We start from the raw sequence: 19,528 nt of genomic DNA on the forward strand, positions 1-19,528 counted from the left end.
TACCCTCTTTGGTTTTATTAACTACTTAAAGGGATAAGGAAGAAAAACCAAAATTTATTTTTTGATCAATTATGAGCATTAAAATAATTAATTACTAGTAGTACTAATCACAAGCGCACGAAGTGAAGTGGCGTGTAATAGCTAGTTGCTTATGTTAGTTTTTTACTTATGAGCGGGTATAGTGTTCAGCCCGTAATCCCCTTCGCGATGGAAACAAAACAAGACGTAAGATTACACAATGGTCTCGAACCGACTCACTCTTGGTCTTTATTTTGGTCAAAACACCGAAGCTCGCCTGCCAAACCCCAAAACAGCGATAAAACTATACTGAATAACGAGCTAGTTCCTAACAATAGAATAAAGTAGGCAACGATGGACTAAAAACCCGTGCAAAGGAAAGAAAGAAAATGTTACAATGTAACCGTTACGATAGTTGTGCACGTTACAAGCGAAACGCAATAAGGTAAGAGTGGAGCCTCTTGGTTAGGAGTGGACCTAATGTTAGATTAGGCCGTTATAAAATGAACACAGAGTTTTCAAGATGAGTTTCACCATACTGAAAGTTAATTTTACTTAGTAATTAACGTTTTTAAATGAACTTTACTATTGCTAAGATTAATTTCCCTCATTAACAAACTCTTTCAAAAACATTTCACCATCAACAGACCTAATTCTACCCCGCAATACTTGTTTTAAATTTGTTTGGCTATTTTTTAGCCTTAGTTTTCGCAATAAGAATCATTTTAATGGTAATTGCACTATCGACTGGAATACTTTTATTGTTTTATAATGAATTTCACTCTATAATTCAATAATGAATAATTAAAGTTGTGCAAAGATCATTTGGGAATAACAGCATCTCGAATAAGGTCTAAAGTTTAGACGTTTCTCATAAGCATCTTTAAGGTTTAAAATAATATTGAAGAATTTTCCCTAAAGAAGCTTAAATTAGCATTGAAATAACTTTTATCTTAAGCTTACGAAACGTGAAATTTTCTTGGGCAAAACCAACAGATGTTAGCGCCATCTGTTCGAGTAAACTTGAAACCTTAGGACTCGAATCGATATTTTTCCCCAGTTTTCCCTCTATTTTCCCTCATTTCCAAAATAGCGCAAAGCTAAAGTGTTATATGAGATAAGCTTCGAATGTGTTGAATTCATTAAAATTTAAATTTCCTTTCATTATATATTTTGGGGGGCGGAGTTCAAATTTTCAAAGGTTCAAAGTTTAGGGGGCGGTTTGAAAACCTTTCAAAATGAAAACAGTATAGCTTTCACCGTGATCTCATTTTCGAAACTGGTGCTGCAGATATCAATTCAATGGGGGGGGGTCCATCTGGTTTAGTTTTCGTAAATGCACGGGGTACGTGTTATAGCTAACCTTCCAATGAAACGATAGCCCTACTTAAAAGGCTTAAGAGGGTGTTATGTATATTGTCTTTCTATACGGGGAAAAGCTTTTAACCTTTTATAGTTCGATGGAGAAACTGCGATACATTTGATCGTCCAGGAATTCTGTATTGTCTAAGAATTTGTAAGCTCAAAGGATTTACTTACTTATTTGATTCATTTCTTAAGCCTAATTTATGGTCGATGCTTTAAATCACTTGTAGTGTTAAGACAAGGAATGTAACTTTAATCTCAGTTCGATCGTTGCTAAGCCTAACATTACCCAATCTCTTTCGAGTAACATATATTCTTCTAACTAAGTTACTAGTTTATTGCCGCGGTGTTTTATGGGAAGTTTCCCGTCTATGCAGACACTAAAAACTAAAAAGTCTATGAACCCATACATATGTCTTCGTAGTTAAGCCTTTTTCGAACTTTAACATTCAAACAAAAGGTTAATCCTAAAGCTAGAATGTTATGGGGCGGAATGTATAAACCAACCTTGAGGATTCAAGATAACACCAAAACACGAAAGCGCTAAGCCTAATTTTAAATTAAACCTTTTGGACACGCCCCCACGCTTCTAAGCTCCGCCCACGCCTTTAGAAGCAACTTTAAATTAATCAAACTGACTATATAGTTTAATATGATATTTTCCACACCTTTCGTCATTAAACGCAATTTGCCTTAAACTCGAGTGTTATATTTTTGGATAGAACATAAATATCCCGCGGCTCTATGGAACCCCCGTCCGGTTTCAAGAGGATTAGATCGAGGTAATTAAGGATCCATTAGCGCAATGAAATTGAAATTAAGCCTTGCCATTTCTAATTCTTTGAATTGCGGTTCAGTCCGTATGTTGTATTTTTAGAATTCTCGATTCCTTCTCGGTTTATGGCCATCACATTTGGACCATTTATTTTTGAAGTACTTTCCACTCGGCTATGTCTAACGTTCATAAAGTGTGGAACAGATCGTAACAACTCTTATTTTAAAGAAAATGTTGCTGTGTACTGCTGATGATGGAGGAAAGTTTAGGATAAATGTCAGACCAGGAATACATACCGCTAATTGGAATTATTGCGAAATCATTTTCTCAAAAGGGTCCTTCACCCTGCTATTATTTAAGTTTGTTATCATGTTTTGAAAAGCTAGATTCTGTCAGAGTGTTACTATCAGACAGACAGAGTTGTTACTATAATAGACGCGAGGTATTCTAGGAAAAGGCAGCAGCCTTTGCGTCAACTGGAGTTGTTTAATGAAAAATATCATTTGTTGGATGGAAACTTCGAGTCGTTGTTGGATCGAAGAAAAAAAATAATAATTCACAAAAATTCGGTGAAAAGGTTCAAGAAAGCGTTAAGTTTACGGGTTCAAAATTCGTTCGAAGCTTTTAAACATAAAAAGGAACAGTTATCGAAAAATGAATTAAGAAGCTCTTGTTCTTTTTTCTTTCTTCAACCTTCTGACTTTTTTCTCAAGGGGGACAAAATATGGACATTCTCTCTCTCTCTCTCCCTCTCTTTTTGAGAAATCAATTTTAAATCGGTAAAGTATTTATATATTCGTAGTTCAACCTTGAAATGGGCGAAAACCTATTATAGAAACCGGGAAAATACGGCCCTTTCAAGACTGTAACGTAGACTCCGAATGAAGAGAGTTCTCCTTGAAAATAATTTAATAAAAAAAGAAATTTCGAATCCAAGAAAAACAAATTTTGAATATTGATTTTTAATTTTTGTTTGAAACTTTTGGAAAAAAAATTTATTTGCTAAAATTTTATCCTAATATAGTAAGTGACAACTGTTGGAAATGATTATTTTTCTTTCTTTTTTTCAATTTAAACTGAAGTTTAATAAAATATAAAATGGATTCTAAAAATACCTTTTTTTCCCACAAAAAAAAACTCATATCAAAAGCTAACATAAGTTCTACTAAATGTTCTTGCATGATTAGAAGCCGGCAATAGATTGAAGAAATGCGCCTAAAATACACTACGTCATTTCACATCGCGTTTGCGCAATGACCATCAATGAGCTAAGCCTAATATTTCAAACTTCCTTAATATCATAACGATATTTAAACTGTAAGGGTTACACTAAACCCTAATGGTGTCTTTTAACCTGGCAGTTTGACATTTGACGTTTTCCCATTTAGAAAAAAAAATCCTGGTAGAAATCGGTTAGTCCTATCCATCGATCTTAATACGGATTTTTTTACAAGCTAAGCCTTGGTTTTTTTCAATCGATGGATGCTTGCATCGATTTGATCGATCTTTGCCGATACTTGATTGATGGGACCTTGGGATTTCAACCCTGGTTTCTTGCCCCCCACCAAAATTGACTGAACCCAATGGTTTTTTTCGCGCTACATCTGGATGCTTGGTTACACCAGAAGATAGAAAAAAACCAAGGCTTAGCTTCTTCGTGGGTCTTTGCACTTAAACGAAAACCAACCCATGACCTATGCCGAATGTAAACGTTACTTGACTGTAGCGTAGAAGGCGATCATGTCGTTTTTTCTAACAAGTTGTAGTGTCAAGAAAGATTGTCCGAGAAATGAGGTAACCGATTTCAATTCCAAAGAGTGCCAATCAGAATTCAGAGAAAGCTACTACCTAAATTTTAGGTTTAGTCGCAGTGTTTCTCGTTCAATAAAAGTGAAATTATATACTTTCTATTTTGAAAGGTTATTCGCCGCGTGTATAATAAATTGCTTGGCTTTTTGAGTTACAAAAATAGCTCACATAATCTAATTTTTAAGTAAAGATTTCATAGGTTAAAGGTCAAGATTATCATATTTCATAACTAAATTGAAATGGGACTAAAAGCATTCTATTTGAGACGCAACGAATTCATTTCTAGACCTTTATAATGAGAACTTCAAAGTATATTTTAATTCTTTCCAGATGGTTTTCCAAAATTCATAGGTCAAAGGTCAAGATTATCATATTGTAGGGGGATGGGTCGATTTACGAGCGACTTTTTTGTACCTGTAAATATATAAGTCTCATGGGCAATTCAACCGATGATAAAGATTGTCTTTGGGCAAAATAAGCTTTATATATCCTTTATACACCCTTTGAGACATGAAATTTCTTTCCGCCTTTTTCCAAGGTTTGAAGTATCGGGCTCGTGAAACTAGTCAACTTTTGGAAGTCAAAGGTCATTTCGCTCGAGACACGAGATGACCTGACAACATATTTGCCCTAAGCTATGAAACCCAAGAAGAAATTTATAATAAAATTCTCAAAGCCAAAGACGCTATCACCCTCCAAAAAATGCATTCCCAAAGGGTCAAAAAGAAGGGCTTTAAAGGCTCGAGTCAAAAATTGTTGAAAAGGGTTCTTGGTAAAATTCCATTTTGAGAAAGCCACCTCGGCTGACGAGTTTTTCAGTTTTTAACACGAAAAAGAGCCAAGGGGGTTGTTTGAAAAATTTCAAAGTTGATTCGATTCCCAAAGTTTTCGTTTACAAAAATAAAAGACATCCTGATGATGTTTATCATGATGTGGTGATGGAGTCAAAATATCCCAGAAAACAAGAGAATATAATCACTACTGTACAGTATTTTTTGGACGGGGATTTAAAAAATATTTGTTTCTTGACTTCAAATGAAGAAATTTATCGTTAAGGATAATTTATCCCCAGTATTAATATCAATTATTATTATTAAAATGGTTATTATTTTTATTAATAATAATTTAAAATTTAAGTGTGAAGCCATCTTGCAGGGGCAAACCGCTCCACGTATATTGTACGAGCCCCTGTAAAGCTTTAGCCCGCAATACATACGTGTTCGAGGAAAATTTATCTATCAGTATAATTAAATTTTATATATATATATATATATTAATGTTTTTATTGACTGTAGATGAAGAAAATTATCGTTTATGTATTAATATTAATTATTTTTATTTTTATTAAAATAATTATTATAAGAGTGAAGCCCATCATGAAGGGGCAAACCTCTCTACAGGTTTACAGGTTTAATTGTTCGCCGTACAATGGTACGCCCTTTTGAAACAGGGCGGCTCCCTACAATTGGGGGAGCGCAGCAGAAGTTAATAAGTCCAACAAAATGCGCAAATGTTTGTGGTGGCAGCGGGGGACGGAAGTCTTGAGACCTATCGGTCCAGATAATGTGGTATGGACGAGTCAGGGTGGGCGCCCCTGTAAAGTTTTAGCCCGCAATACATAGGTGTTCGATGTTTCACAGTGTACATTTATTTTCTGAACCTCGATAAAAACCTATTTATTGATTCCGTTTCATAAAAACACCCGTTATTCTCATGAATAATTCACGAACGGTAACGATAAAGATACATTACCATCTATATAAACATGTTTTATAAAATAAATCATCGCCCATAAAGCGCCGCGGCCTTGGCAAGGTCTTACGGTTTTATTTATAAACGAGGGTCATAAGTTAAAGATCATACGCGTGCATGCATGGTTTGCTATTCTAAATATCGTTAATTCTAGGCTGAAATATCACCCCCTTTTGAGAGATCGAGCGTCTTCAAAATGTAATTGAGCTGAAGGGGGAGAGGAGGAGGTCGGAAGAGTCACTTTGATGCTCATTAAATGCAGTCGAAACTGCATGCGCAAAACCTATTAGAGATTGGGACATACACAAAGCTTTATCTTAATTTCAAAGATTCCTCGCGCCCTACTGAGCTAGACAAGGCTGAATTAAACACGCCTGATGCTCTTCAATCATTAAAAGAGGTCGGATAATTTGTTAAAATTAATTTCAGACGCTTGGTAATAGCCAAACTTGTACATCAGTCAAAACCATAAAGGCTCTACAACAAGGCTCAATCTACATAGGGAAGTTTCCAGCCCCAATCACGATGAAAAGGCCTCGTATTATTACATAATGAAGCTGCACGTGGAGCTCGCGACAATGTGGATAGACCAACGTGTCTCGAAATAGACCTCAATTATGGAGAAATTCAACAGAATATATTGGAAGGTATTTCCGGTGACTTTACTCCATGGTACATAACTACTCGTGCATTTCATAACCTTCTTTTAATTTAGTTTTGTTACCATTTCTTAGTGAAATTTAGAGACACGCTATTACGCTAAAAAAATTAATCAAAGACCGGATTATCTTTAATTAAAAAAAATACCTATTCTATTAATTAGCTATAGGGTTTACTCATTTGGAAAGCGCGTAGAATAGAAGAGCTAATCTTTTTGTTAAGATTTAATGAGACGTACCTTTGGTGAGCTCGGGTTATCCGCGAGCTTTCTTCGAACCAATTAACGCGCGCGAGGCAAAAGCAATTAGTCTAAAACAGACAAATAGGATATACGTTGTTCAGGGGGAAAATACCGTAAGAACATATAGTAGCGGTTGCAACCTTTTTCCTCTCAATTTTATGGAAATATATTCGTTATCTTTAAGCTTACTTCGCTAAATTCTAAACTGAACCAAAGGCGAGTATAAAGTGATAGTGATATTGCACGCGGAAAAAATTGTTCCGCCCTATATTTCAGGTTTAAGAAACTATTTGATCTACACGTAACTTTGGTCTAGTTTAGTGTTATTTGCATTTCTCTAAGTGGATGGTGCGTATATTATTTTAGTTTTCATTACCTGTCCATCGCTACTGCTACTGCCATCGCTGTCTCCCCAGATGGGTGATAATCGTCTATTCGCGTGATAGACGGGGGTACTTGGTGGCGGCAAGTACCCGGTGTTTGAACAAGTAGCTTGAGATTGTAACGGGGTCAACGAAGAAAGGCCTTCGAAACTGGGATTACGGTGAGAGTCTTGACTGCCACCACCTCCCGAACTAAATGACGCTTGACGTAAAGAAGCCATACGACGGTCCGATGTGGCTCTGAAAGCCGCTACACTGACTTTCATTACACACGCTGTTCGAAAGTAAACCGATACTTTCTCGAAATTTCCAACAAAAAAATAAATATGAACTAATTTTCTAACTAAGTTTCTAGGTCGAGGATTATTTCAGCGACTGTTCTTGACTTATTGATTAGTTGCGCTGTTTAAACGTTTTCACTAAAAGCCATAATTGTCAGCAAACTATTTTGATTTGAATAAATTTTCAGCCCGAGTCACTAATGATGAAATGTTTCAAATTGTTTTTAGTGAATCTAACAACTAGAAACTTCTAGAAACATTGTCATTAATTTTTTTCTAAGTCTATTTTTAGTCTATAATTTTCCCGCGTGCAATGAACAATTGTCCATCTTCAAGCGATACTCGGTAGATTGCAACTGAAGTTTACGTTAACTTCGCTAAGACTAACCTCCAAAGTCATGCAGGCACGTGACACGAATGAAAACCTAAGCCTAAGCCTAATCTAAATAAAACATGAAAACTTAAAAAGAATCACAGACTACGCCGCACTTGATTGAAAAAGGGGTATTCACTATTAAAATATTCACTTGGCGTGGTTGTCCCCTCTAGTAAATTGAAAGAAAAAGCAAAGGAACACGTCTATTATGTCTCAACTCCGACCACGTAACTCACTGTCCAGGGTTCTCTCAGCAGCTTTCTTGTTTTTAGAGATTGAAACTTTTGAGGGGGGTGGGTACCCTAGCACGTGGTCAGTTGGTAAGATGCCGATTATACAATAGTTGAGGGCCGACTAGAGACGGTAGAAAACTTAAAATAGGTGCCTGCGTCGAAGCAACTTCTACCTGACAGAGTTGGCGCACCAATCGGGGCGCCACCTGCGGCTAGCCGCGCTGTCAGAATCGAGAGCGGGACAGGAACGAGTAGAAGGGGTTGCACCGATATCGATTTATATCCAATCCGCTAAAGAGAGCCGGCTATATGCCCAAGTTTCGCTTATTATAAGTCTAGGAACCTACAGTGCTCCTTAAAGAGAGGGTAAATGACACGTGAGCCTTTCAAACCCAATTTGGAAGCACCTTCAGAAACACGTATTTAGGTTTTTAGGTCCATTCCAACCGTCGGTCGCGACGGTACGTTAATTCCCTTATCAGACGCCAGAGCAGACGACTTAAAACAAGTCGCGTGGTTTTTGAGCCAAGACTTTTGAATACTAAAATAGCCTAAAATCCCAAATTACAAATAGAGCCAAGAATCTTAAAACATTTCATATATCGTCTGCTAAAGCGTAGCTCTCTCGATCAAGCGTCAGTTGGGCATGATCGAGTGAGCTATGGCTAAAGAAAAGGCGCTAACGAGGTGGTGCTGAGCAAAGCGACTTCACCGACGTGAACCAAAGATTTTAATTTCCGTCTGAATGGGCCTTTACAAGTAAAATAAATATTCTTTTTAGAGAGTACCAACACGTGAAACACCAACCCAAATCAACACATTATTGTTTTTCAAAATTGCCTGTTATAAATCAATCTCTAATAATTTGAACTTTTCATAAACCCAGATATCACTTGGGCATTTTGATTATATTTTTTTTCTGTAAAACAAGGGTCTAGGAATCTTTTCTCTCTTTTTTTGGTGTAAAATTTGGCGTGTGAAGCTAAAAATCTACAGCCCTTAGGCCTTCCTTCGTCAAAAAGTATGTCAAGTGTCATCCTCTCTTTTAGAAGCCTCTTCGGGTCTTCTATCGTTGTCGTACAGTGAGTGGACCAAAGGGGTTTTGGCAGCATTATTACAAAGGCCGCTCAGCTTCTACCTTGTTTATAAAGGCTATCCAACGTAGTGTAGTGTACGTGTGTTAAAAAAAAATAGGAGCTTCGACGCGATGAGTGCTGCATGCATGACGAAGAGATAATAATAACCAGGCAAGTGGAAATAGCGGGGAAGAAGGTATAAAAAATGCACCTTTTGCGACCATTTTCCTCCTGAAACGATCAATAATCGCCAATAGCTATATGCTAAAATCTTAAAGACCTAGGAAAAAGTCCAAGAAACTTGGAATGAATGTATAAATGCCCAAATATGTTAAATCTCTCATTGAATTAAATCAATATTTGAATGAGTATTGAATAAAGTTGGATTGATAAAGGTTTCATATACTTTTCTTTGAAGGTGGCCGTTCTCATTCCAAATGTAATTTAATTACGATTAGATTGGTTTAGAATGTTTAGTTTCAATTAGAATATTTAGATTTAGCTTTGAAGGTTTAGAAAGGTTCAAACATGTTTAGATTATATCACAAGTAGAATAATCTTACACCAAGTTCGTATGTAAGATTTTTTGCCGTAGCCTCTGTGTCTGAAAGTTCTGACGTTAAGCTTTTTAAAGTTCCCAACGGAGCTCGCGTGAATGGAGAAATAAAATTTCTAAAATATCGGCCACGACCGAGAACGAGCTTTTGAAGCAGCGCTCCACAGCGGTGGAGAGTGAAGTAAAACAGGCGGGGTTAATTTTTTAAAACGAGTAAGTTCAAGCATGGAGGGTTCATCCAAGTGCACGGTGTTTGCGTTTTTTATGGCAACGGTGTATCGTGTACGTGGAGTGCAAACGTTTTTAAAGAAAGCCGACGAAATTATATTTTTCTGTCGCGGAAATACTCTGAGTTTGTTTTGAGAGCCTTTTATCCATTTCTAAATTAAAACATTTACACCCGATTCCTTATTCGTAACTTGCCCTGCCATAACGTAAACTCCGATCGTCTTATAAGATCTCCGTCTCTCAATTGGCTGAGTAACTCACCACAAGCGGACCCAACCTCCAATCCAAAAATTGAAGTTTCGTACATTTTTTAAGGGGGGTGGAATTTTTTTAGTGAGACCCAGCTTTCTGCGGCTGATGTTAGTTGGCGCCGAGAAAAAATGTTAGTAGAGAAAAACTTTTTGTGTTCAACTACCATTTACTCTACAGTAAATACATTCGGCCTAGCCTTGGGATATCAAGTTTTAGGAACACTCGAGATGAGACGTTCGTTAGAGAGAACCTGACACACAATACCCTCATTCCTAGGCTGGAAAGCTATGTCCTTTTAGATCATCTCCTTTTGATTATATTAATAAAATGGTGATTGTATGTTTACATAATGATTAACCTGACTCAATCATTTTACTTTGTTCATAACAAAACCCTAACCAGAAGTGTCCCGCCCCTCTCATTTCTAAGAAATTTCACATAGTTAACATTCAGGAAATGATTAAACAAATTCCTCAAGAATTTTTCCCGAATTAAATCAGTACTGAATTTGAAAAGAATTATATTTAATAATTCATATCCCATTTTCTAACAAAGGAATGATTAATATTCAGGATTGAATTATAATTGATTCGCATTCCATCCATGCATATTTGGAATCGTTATTAAAATGGGAAAAAGAATTTGAAATAACTAATTAATTTTTTTTTAACTTAATCCTTATTACAATGAGTATTGAAGAATTTGAAGTGAATAAGGTTACGCTTCAGTTACCTTATGGTGTGCAATATTCATGATATAAGTTAATCAATTCATAACGGATTGCTCGAAGGGAAAAAGTTCTACCGCGCAATAAGAATAAGTATTTGCGGAAAATGTTTTGCGGAAACGTTTCGCAATTCGTACGTTTATTAGATTATCCGTCCACGGTTTTTGAATATTTTTTCTTAAATAATTTTATATTCGAATTACTTATTTTAAATTTAGTAAAAAAAGTCAGTTTAATTAAATTCAACAAGCGAAAATTATAAAAAGGAACATTTCATTTCAAAGAGAATCGGTATTTGGGAACCTTTATTTTTTCCTTAATTTTTACCTTGAACTTTAACCTTTAATTCAAAAACTATTTGGACCTTTTTTGATGAGGAAAAGAAAAAAAATTGTCAGAAAATGCGGGAAACCTAAAGGGAATTAACACGTGTTTTCTCTAACGAAATGGTTTTTTAAATAAAATTTAATCTTCTTAGCAGTTTAAAGAAAAAATATGTCTTGAGATGCAAACATTTTTGTGGTTTAGACAGTTTCACGTTAAATTACCCAGAAGAACAGACGGTACGATAGGACCAAGATTTCTAACGACATTTTAACGATTATTTTTTGCTTGTCTTAGAAAATTTGCACTGATATAAGAAATTTTATAACTGCCTTAAAAATTGACGGATTTGATTGTAGTGTATTTCATTCAGAAACCTTAGAAAAAGTTTTAATTAATTTCTAAATTAAATACGATTTGTTTTAATTTTACATTTTTGTCGCATTGAACCTTAAGTAAACCTCGCGGAATTTAAATATATTTTTAAAAAACGCCCAAATTTGCGAGGTTCCTCCTTTAAACCCAAAAAAAAATCATCTTGGTCATAATTCAAAAGAAAAAAAAAAAGATAGGGCGAGACCCAATTTTTATTTTTGGGATAAAGTCTGGCATAGATAAAGATAAAAAACTTCAAAGTACATTTTTCAAAAACCTTTCCATCTTTTAGGGATAATCTTTAAACTCAAAGTTCGCGAGCACCTTTCAACCTTGAGCCACGAGTTTAACCCCAAAAGGTTTTAAGTAAAACAAATACACAGTCTGAAGTTACTATATTTTTGATATAAAGGAATAGATAACATCAAGGTTACCGGTATTGGTAAAACCAGGAATGCATACGGCTAATTGGAATAATTGTGTAGCCCCATTTTCACTCAACGTATCTAGCCGGACTTTGTATGAACAAGAAGTGGTATCTAGTTTACTAGGGAGAGGGTATAAATTCGCCACCTTTCCAGCTTTATCTCCAGTCCAAACGTAGGTCCGTAGTTAATCCCTCCTCTAAATTACAACTAGCATCTCATTGGTTCTCAAAAACTCACGTCAGGGCGACGCGAATGACGAAAACTACGTATTTTTCGACTGAGGAGAGGCGAAATAGCCCTGCCACCTTTTACGTCCCCCCTTGTATTTTGAAAGGGGGATGGCGCGCGAATACTTAAGCATCTTATTATCTTATACCTTCTCCCTAGTAAACTAGGTATCACTTCTTGATGTATGAACGAATTTTACCTGAACGTTAAACCAGACCTCGCAAAAAGAAATTAAATTACTCCTAGAATAAGTCACAATTATGAGGCATGTCAGATTATTTCTCAAGTCCGGCCCACAAACCCCGCATAGAAATTAGCATGGGGGATATGGGGGTCACAATAATTCCTTTTAGCTTTATGTATTCCCGGTAAAATATATATAGATATATAAAAAGTAGGGCATCGTTCAACACTTGAGAAGACTGGAAGCGTCAGGTTTTTGTTTACACCTAAAGTATCTTATTGAAAAAGACGCTATAACTAAATCCCTAAGCTCCGAGTCGTCTTCCAGCCAATAGGGAAGATCTATTTATTTCTTTATCCAATGAAAAGCGTCCTTTTTAAATCCCTAGATATATACCTATCTGATATGTGCCATAACCTTTAGTTTCTTTTACTTTCCTTACGAAATAGAAAGGTTCCAGCGTAATGATACGTAAGTATAAACCTCGTAGGAAGTAAAGTAGTGCCAGGCGCTTGAATCTCACTGCAGGGTGGAGGGACAAATTTCTCAGGAACGATTTTCAATAAACTGTTTCGATATAAATTGTCCCGAGGGAATTGTATACAACGAAAGAGAAGGTGAAAGTTTATTATCTATCGCTTTAACTGCTTAATTTAAAGCATGCTAACACGATTAATTCTCAATTTAAAGCATGCTAACACGATTAATTCTCGATTTAAAGCATGCTAACACGATTAATTCTCGATTTAAAGCATGCTAACACGATTAATTCTCGATTTAAAGCATGCTAACACGATTAATTCTCGATTTAAAGCATGCTAACACGATTAATTCTCGATTTAAAGCATGCTAACACGATTAATTCTCGATTTAAAGCATGCTAACACGATTAATTCTCGATTTAAAGCATGTAAACACGATTAATTCTCAATTTAAAGCATGTAAACACGATTAATTCTCAATTTAAAGCATGTAAACACGATTAATTCTCAATTTAAAGCATATAAACACGATTAATTCTCAATTTAAAGCATGTAAACACGATTAATTCTCAATTTAAAGCATGTAAACACGATTAATTCTCAATTTACAGCATGTAAACACGATTAATTCTCAATTTACAGCATGTAAACACGATTAATTCTCAATTTACAGCATGTAAACACGATTAATTCTCAATTTAAAGGATGTAAACACGATTAATTCTCGATTTAAAGCATGTAAACACGATTATGTCTCAATTTAAAGCATGTAAGCACGATTAATTCTCAATTTAAAGCATGTAAACACGATTAATTCTCAATTTAAAGCATGTAAACACGATTAATTCTCAATTTAAAGGATGTAACACGATTAATTCTCAATTTAAAGGATGTAACACGATTAATTCTCGATTTAAAGCATGTAAACACGATTAATTCTCGATTTAAAGCATGTAAACACGATTAATTCTCGATTTAAAGCATGTAAACACGATTAATTCTCAATTTACAGCATGTAAACACGATTAATTCTCAATTTAAAGCATGTAAACACGATTAATTCTCGATTTAAAGCTTGTAAACATGATTAATTCTCGATTTAAAGCATGTAAACATGATTATTCGATCATTTAAGGGACTTAAAATTAATGATTCCTAAATTAACCATTATTCATTCTTGATTTTACAGAACCAAACCTTAATCAGAAGCTTATAACCTCCTTCTACACCTCATTTATTGAATCTATATATTATAAACATCTAAATCTGACCTAAACATAATTTAATCAACGTAATACAAAGAGATTGGCCTGTCAATAGTTATTAGCCTTGTATAACGCTCCTATTATTATCACTTTGACATTACAACACGTGTTATGTTCCCTTTGACCAGAAAAGACTCTAATACTCACCTGAAGATAAAAAGCCGCAGTTTTTATTTAAGAAAGCTATGGTTTAGTTTCTGAAAGAATTATTTTTTGTCAAGGTAGCGATTTTCTTTCAGATGTCTTTAAGGCTGCTTGCTGAGGCTTTGTAAGGTTTCCTATGGCTCTAAGGCTAAATTTATCCTTAAGGCTATACTACAGGGAACGTTGTAAAAAAAGTAACTACTCTTTAGTGGGGTCCTCGAGCTGTCTTTTGAAAGAACACGGTAATGATTGATCTGTCTTGAGTTGCTACATGTTGCGAAGCTGTTTGACGGAAGATAACTGTTAAGCCTCGTTAAACTATTGTTTAGCATCGTTTACGAACAATTTACTTTACCCCTTCTTTTAAACCGAGCTCGAAAAACAAGCCATTTGTCAAAAACATAGTGCCTTTTCACTACTCTCAACTCACATACGCAATTGCCGTATTGCAAGCTCCACAGAAATCCGGGAAATCTTTCTACAGTATTAAACGATACCAGGGATAGATTTAATTTTAGAAGTAGGAATGTAGAACGGTTAGTATTTACTTCAGTCCAACTCATAGCCCAGTTTAGAGCCCCTCCCTCCAACACGTAACGAAGAGTTTAAATTATCTTATTGGCTGACTTAAACTACGTTTTGATGACGTTGCTGACGGCGACGGCGAAAAATACGCAATTTCTTTTTACCTCTGTCGCTATGACCCGCCTCTTCATTCATACCCTCCGTCCCGTGGAAGGGGGTCCGGGACTTTTACGCGCGCCCAGATTATTCTGTTCTCCATTCCTACTTCTAAAATTAAATCTATCCCTGACGATACTAAATATTTTTGAGTTCTTTTAAAAAAGGGCTTAAAACAGTCACTTTCCTATGCCATGAAATTGTCTTTTTTTTTTGGCCAGCACTTTGAAGTATTATATCTTCGCGTCTACAATCATAGTGTAGACCCATTTCTCTCAAGGTATCTAGACGGGTTTTGTGAGAAGAGCTAGACTAATCATTATGCATGACGAATTCTACCTCGCCAATAATCTATCTCGCTGTGCCAGTTGAACCTGACCTCGCGGTGCTACCAACGAATGATATTACAGTTAGAAAGACGTCAGAATTATGAGGCCTGCGTGACGGATAGTAAGTTCTCAAAAACAGCCTAGAAATTAACGTTGAAGATATTGGGGCACAAAGATTCCTATTAGCTGTATGTCTTCCTGTAAATAGTTCTTTTAAACTATACCTAGCAAATATCTTACTGAAGCATCAAAATGCTCTGAAAACACCATCAACCAAATTAGGTCTAATTCCAATTAACTAATGACAAATTCAAGGATTGCAAATAAATATGTCGAACCTAATTAGACTCATAGCACGGCTGAAATTAATCAAATATCTAGTATCATATTTCCCTGTCACTTCCGATCCCACACACGTCACTTCCTTTTAGAGATATTGGATTTCCCAGCGGGAGTTCTATAGGAGTACACTGTAAAAAAAAATGTGGCGGAAACGCTCCTATAAAGGTATTTTCGACCCCCACCCCAGACGTACCATATAAGGTATGAATTCGCACCCTTCATATAGGGTATTAATGTGAACCCCTAGATAAGGGGCGTTTTTTTATACCATTGGGTAATTTTTCGCGCCTTAATAGGTACATATTAGTAACATAGTATTTGTCTTTGAAGCAACAGAAGGGAATAAATATGTACCCTTCTTGAGTGATTGGGGTATAAATAGACTCCATATATGGTGCTTTTCCGGACAACAACAATTTGAATTAGGGGTGCGAAAAAGCGCCCTTTCTCCATTTAGGGGTGCGTTTTCAGACCATTAAAGGTATTTTCTTGGATATCAAAAATTTGGCTCAGGGGTGCGAAAAAGCACCCTTTCTCCATTTAGGGGTGCGTTTTCAGACCATTAAAGGTATTTTCTTGGATATCAAAAATTCGAATTAGGGGTGCAAAAAGCGCCCTTTCTCCATTTATAGGTGCGTTTTCAGACCATTAAAGGTATTTTCCCGTACCTTAAAAATTTGACTCGGGGGTCCGAAAATATTATTTTTCTCCATTTTAAGGTGCATTTTATTACAATTAAAGGGGTTTAAAAGTTTGAGCAAGGAAATGTGATTATTTTCGACGAAATAGTTTTATAGCCATGAGGTATCTATTGTGATAATTCTTTAAAAGAACTTCAGTGTATAGTTAACTTTATCGGGGTCAATTAAGATTCGGACTAAAATATTTTAACACTTTGATTTATTTTTAAATTATTTATACTTCATTAATAAAAATTAAATTTTTATTGAACAAATAGCTACTTTAAAGCCTATAAATTAATTTCACACTACAATATAATTATTAGAACATTAAGCTTAAACCTGATAATCTAAATATTTAGTACTATGAAAAACTAAACACTTACCAGAAACTATTTCTTAAGAAACCAGATATTAAAAAACTAATGATATCTCACCCCTATATAAAAATTTAATTAATTTATACCATAATTAATCTTCTCTAGTCAAATCAAAAACAAAGATTTTTAACAATATTTTTAGAAAAAAAATATTTGATTAAAGAAAGATGACTTTGTTACATTTGTACTAAAATTTCCACCACAGAAACAGATATTATAAACCGCTTGAATAGTTGGTCGACCTTTTTTGACTTAATAAAGATTATTCAGTCGAAGTCATCACGATTAATATAACCCTGCAATGAAAATATTATAGAACTGATTTAAAATTATCTTAAAATATCAAACCGCCGTTTTTAGACATTTTCAAACTCACATTTAAATTTAATCCTTTCCTGTTACAACACTCTAGAACATTACACAACAAGATTCCATTTTAAAGGCATGATGTTATGACTGCTATTTACTGTATTTTTTGTAAGCATTCCATGAAATTTTACATATCAGGTTCATACAAACCTGGACATGTCAGGGAAATAAATTTTTGACCAATTCTTTTCATTCACATCTTACGTGGAAAATACCTAAATTCATACCAACCTGGGTTTTAGCTGTTTCAAAATTTCACATCACTTAAGTTGTGATTCATGAACTAATCCATCAGTAATGATTTTTTGTAATGCTAAGTGTAAACGGAAAAGTTGCCTTCTGATGGCTGAAAATAGAGAATAAATTAAAATTAACTGGCCAAAGGCTTGCCTTACTTTAAAGGATGAGATCCGTTAGTCAGAACTTTAGTTTTTATGGCTCCTGATTCAAACAAGTCTGAAATAGGAAACATTTTTAAAATTCACACAGTTTATATTAATGTATTACACATAATTATTACCTTGGTTGGACTTGTGAGCGTAACTAATTTTCAAATGGACGTAGTCGCTTAAATGAGTGTCGCTAAGCCTAGTTTGAAATTTTTAGGGTTAAAAAAATATGGCACGCGACGCGCGCGAATTTATTTCACGATGGCGCGTGCGCACGTGACTTTCAAGTAAAAAATTCCTTTTGAGGTATAAATAAACACCCTCCACAACATAAAATATTTACAAATGGTACAAAAACACACCAACAGAGAACCCTGAGGCTTGTTTTGACACCCTATAGGGTTAGAATAAACACCTTAAGGTGTTTTTTTAAGAAAATACCTTTAAGGGTACAAATACACCACATCAAAATCCAATTTTTTTTTACAGTGTATACCTAACCCTACAATCATACCAAGAACAAATATATAACCTGAGAATATGACGGTGATGCACGAGTGGGGGAGGAAGAAACCTCGAGATCACTATACGCTGCACCAGAAGTGAGATGAGACTAGAAGTACTGAGCTAACCAAATTCTTCACTCGGCGAAAGTGAATATTCTTGATAACACACCAACGGTTGGCCCTCTGGTAGCGGTTTCTGAATTTCCCCTCCAAAACGTGAGACGCTCGCGGTGGTAGACAGCCGAACTAGATTCAGGCACCCGCGTCCGTGTTCCGCGGCTTTAGGTTGAGGGGAAGGGGGTAGGAAATTTTTTGGAACTCGACCAATTTTTTTTCTCTCTAGTGTGGGCGCGATTGAAGCGGCATAAAATCCTCAAATTTGTTCACTAGTGCCAGGATCTACTACCAATGCTAGAGCCCTTCACTTCTAGTCTCATCTCACTTCTGGCTGCACTGAAGTCCAATTTAATCTTTGAACGTTCTCAAGTCCTATATGGGTTCTTGCTTATATACTGTATATATAGAAGTGTATATACATAATCGGAAATTGTCAGTGCTCAGTCAAAACCAGATATGGGCATGCCCATACAAGAGGTTCCGAGTCTAATAAGGGTATATCCGAATTGAGCGTATATACACTCCAACAGAAATTCCAGGCAGCTAAGTAATATATCGGAATCCGACTTATTTCTAGCCCAATAACCGCATAGGAATGGGGGTTCGGCCGATATCAATCAAAAAGCCCTTGCCAGTTAAGCCTTGCCTTCAATTTATTTGATGAAACAATTTCTGTTTAGGCTTAGTAAGTAGGTATAAATTGATCGTACCTACGTTCAACTATACCTAGCTATAATTCCATTTCTTTAAAATATAAACCAACCGCATCTCGGAAAATGAAAGGAAAGGATGGTGTAAGGCGATATTCGATTTTTATGGTTGAAAGAATTTAACGATTTCTTGGATGGTGGTCTAAAAATTTACATTCGTGTTGAATGAATTAACGCGATAGAAGGAAGGGTAAAAACTACGGAATTGTCTTACTTAATTTTATAATGTTATTTATGATAAGACTGAATTAATTGGAAAGTTTCGGCGCATTATTTTACGGGCCATTGATTAAAATCCGCTTTAAATGAAATTTTTTTTCTTTATTTTTAATTTTTTTTAAATTTATTTCTAGAGATTATTAAAATGATCGAATTCGGTTTTAAAAGAGCATTTTTCTCAAAATCTATTTTACTCAAATATTGTTTAATTCAATTCAAATAATTATAGCAATCAATGTGCAGCCATTTTTAGTCAACATATCTAGACGAATTTTGTGGGAAGAGCTAGACTTATCATAATGTATGACGAATTTTATTTCTAGACTAAATATCTCACTGTGTGTTGAACCCGACCTCACGTTGCCACCTAGCGATAAAATTTCAGTTAGAAAGGCCTCAGAAGTTCTCAAGTCCAGCCCTTAAAACACGCGTAGAAATTAACGTTGGAGAAACGGGAACACCATGATTCCAATTAACTGTATGCATTCCTGATTATCGTAATATCTACGCAACTTATTGTCTACTTTGGGTCTCGTGCTCGTGGCAAACCGCACGAGCTTTAATAATTTTCCAAAGTATCGACAAAATCGACATAATATTGAGCTGCAGAAATTAAGCCTTTGGGGTACGCGTGTCTATGTAAT

The 19,528-nt window shown here is 35.5% G+C and overlaps 1 protein-coding gene and 1 long non-coding RNA gene across 4 annotated transcripts in view; both read right to left on the bottom strand.

Annotated features, from left to right (window-relative positions):
- LOC149651398 (uncharacterized) overlaps window positions 1-19,528 on the bottom strand; it is a 79,723-nt gene that overhangs the window by 45,834 nt on the left and 14,361 nt on the right. The window lies entirely within an intron of this gene.
- On the bottom strand, window positions 16,212-17,827 carry LOC149651401 (uncharacterized). 2 transcript variants are annotated; one of them, XR_016371194.1, is made up of 4 exons: window positions 17,464-17,827; window positions 17,175-17,399; window positions 16,951-17,093; window positions 16,212-16,870 (listed from the first exon to the last, which is right to left on the bottom strand). It is a non-coding gene; the product is annotated as an uncharacterized LOC149651401 (long non-coding RNA). The 2 variants fall into 2 exon arrangements; XR_016371195.1 differs by having other exon boundaries at window positions 16,951-17,040; window positions 17,094-17,399.

Source organism: Phalangium opilio, unplaced genomic scaffold, assembly GCF_054372755.1.
Source record: "Phalangium opilio isolate 3A_F unplaced genomic scaffold, DU_Popi_V2 ptg000082l_1, whole genome shotgun sequence".
Taxonomy (NCBI): Eukaryota; Metazoa; Arthropoda; class Arachnida; order Opiliones; family Phalangiidae; genus Phalangium; species Phalangium opilio.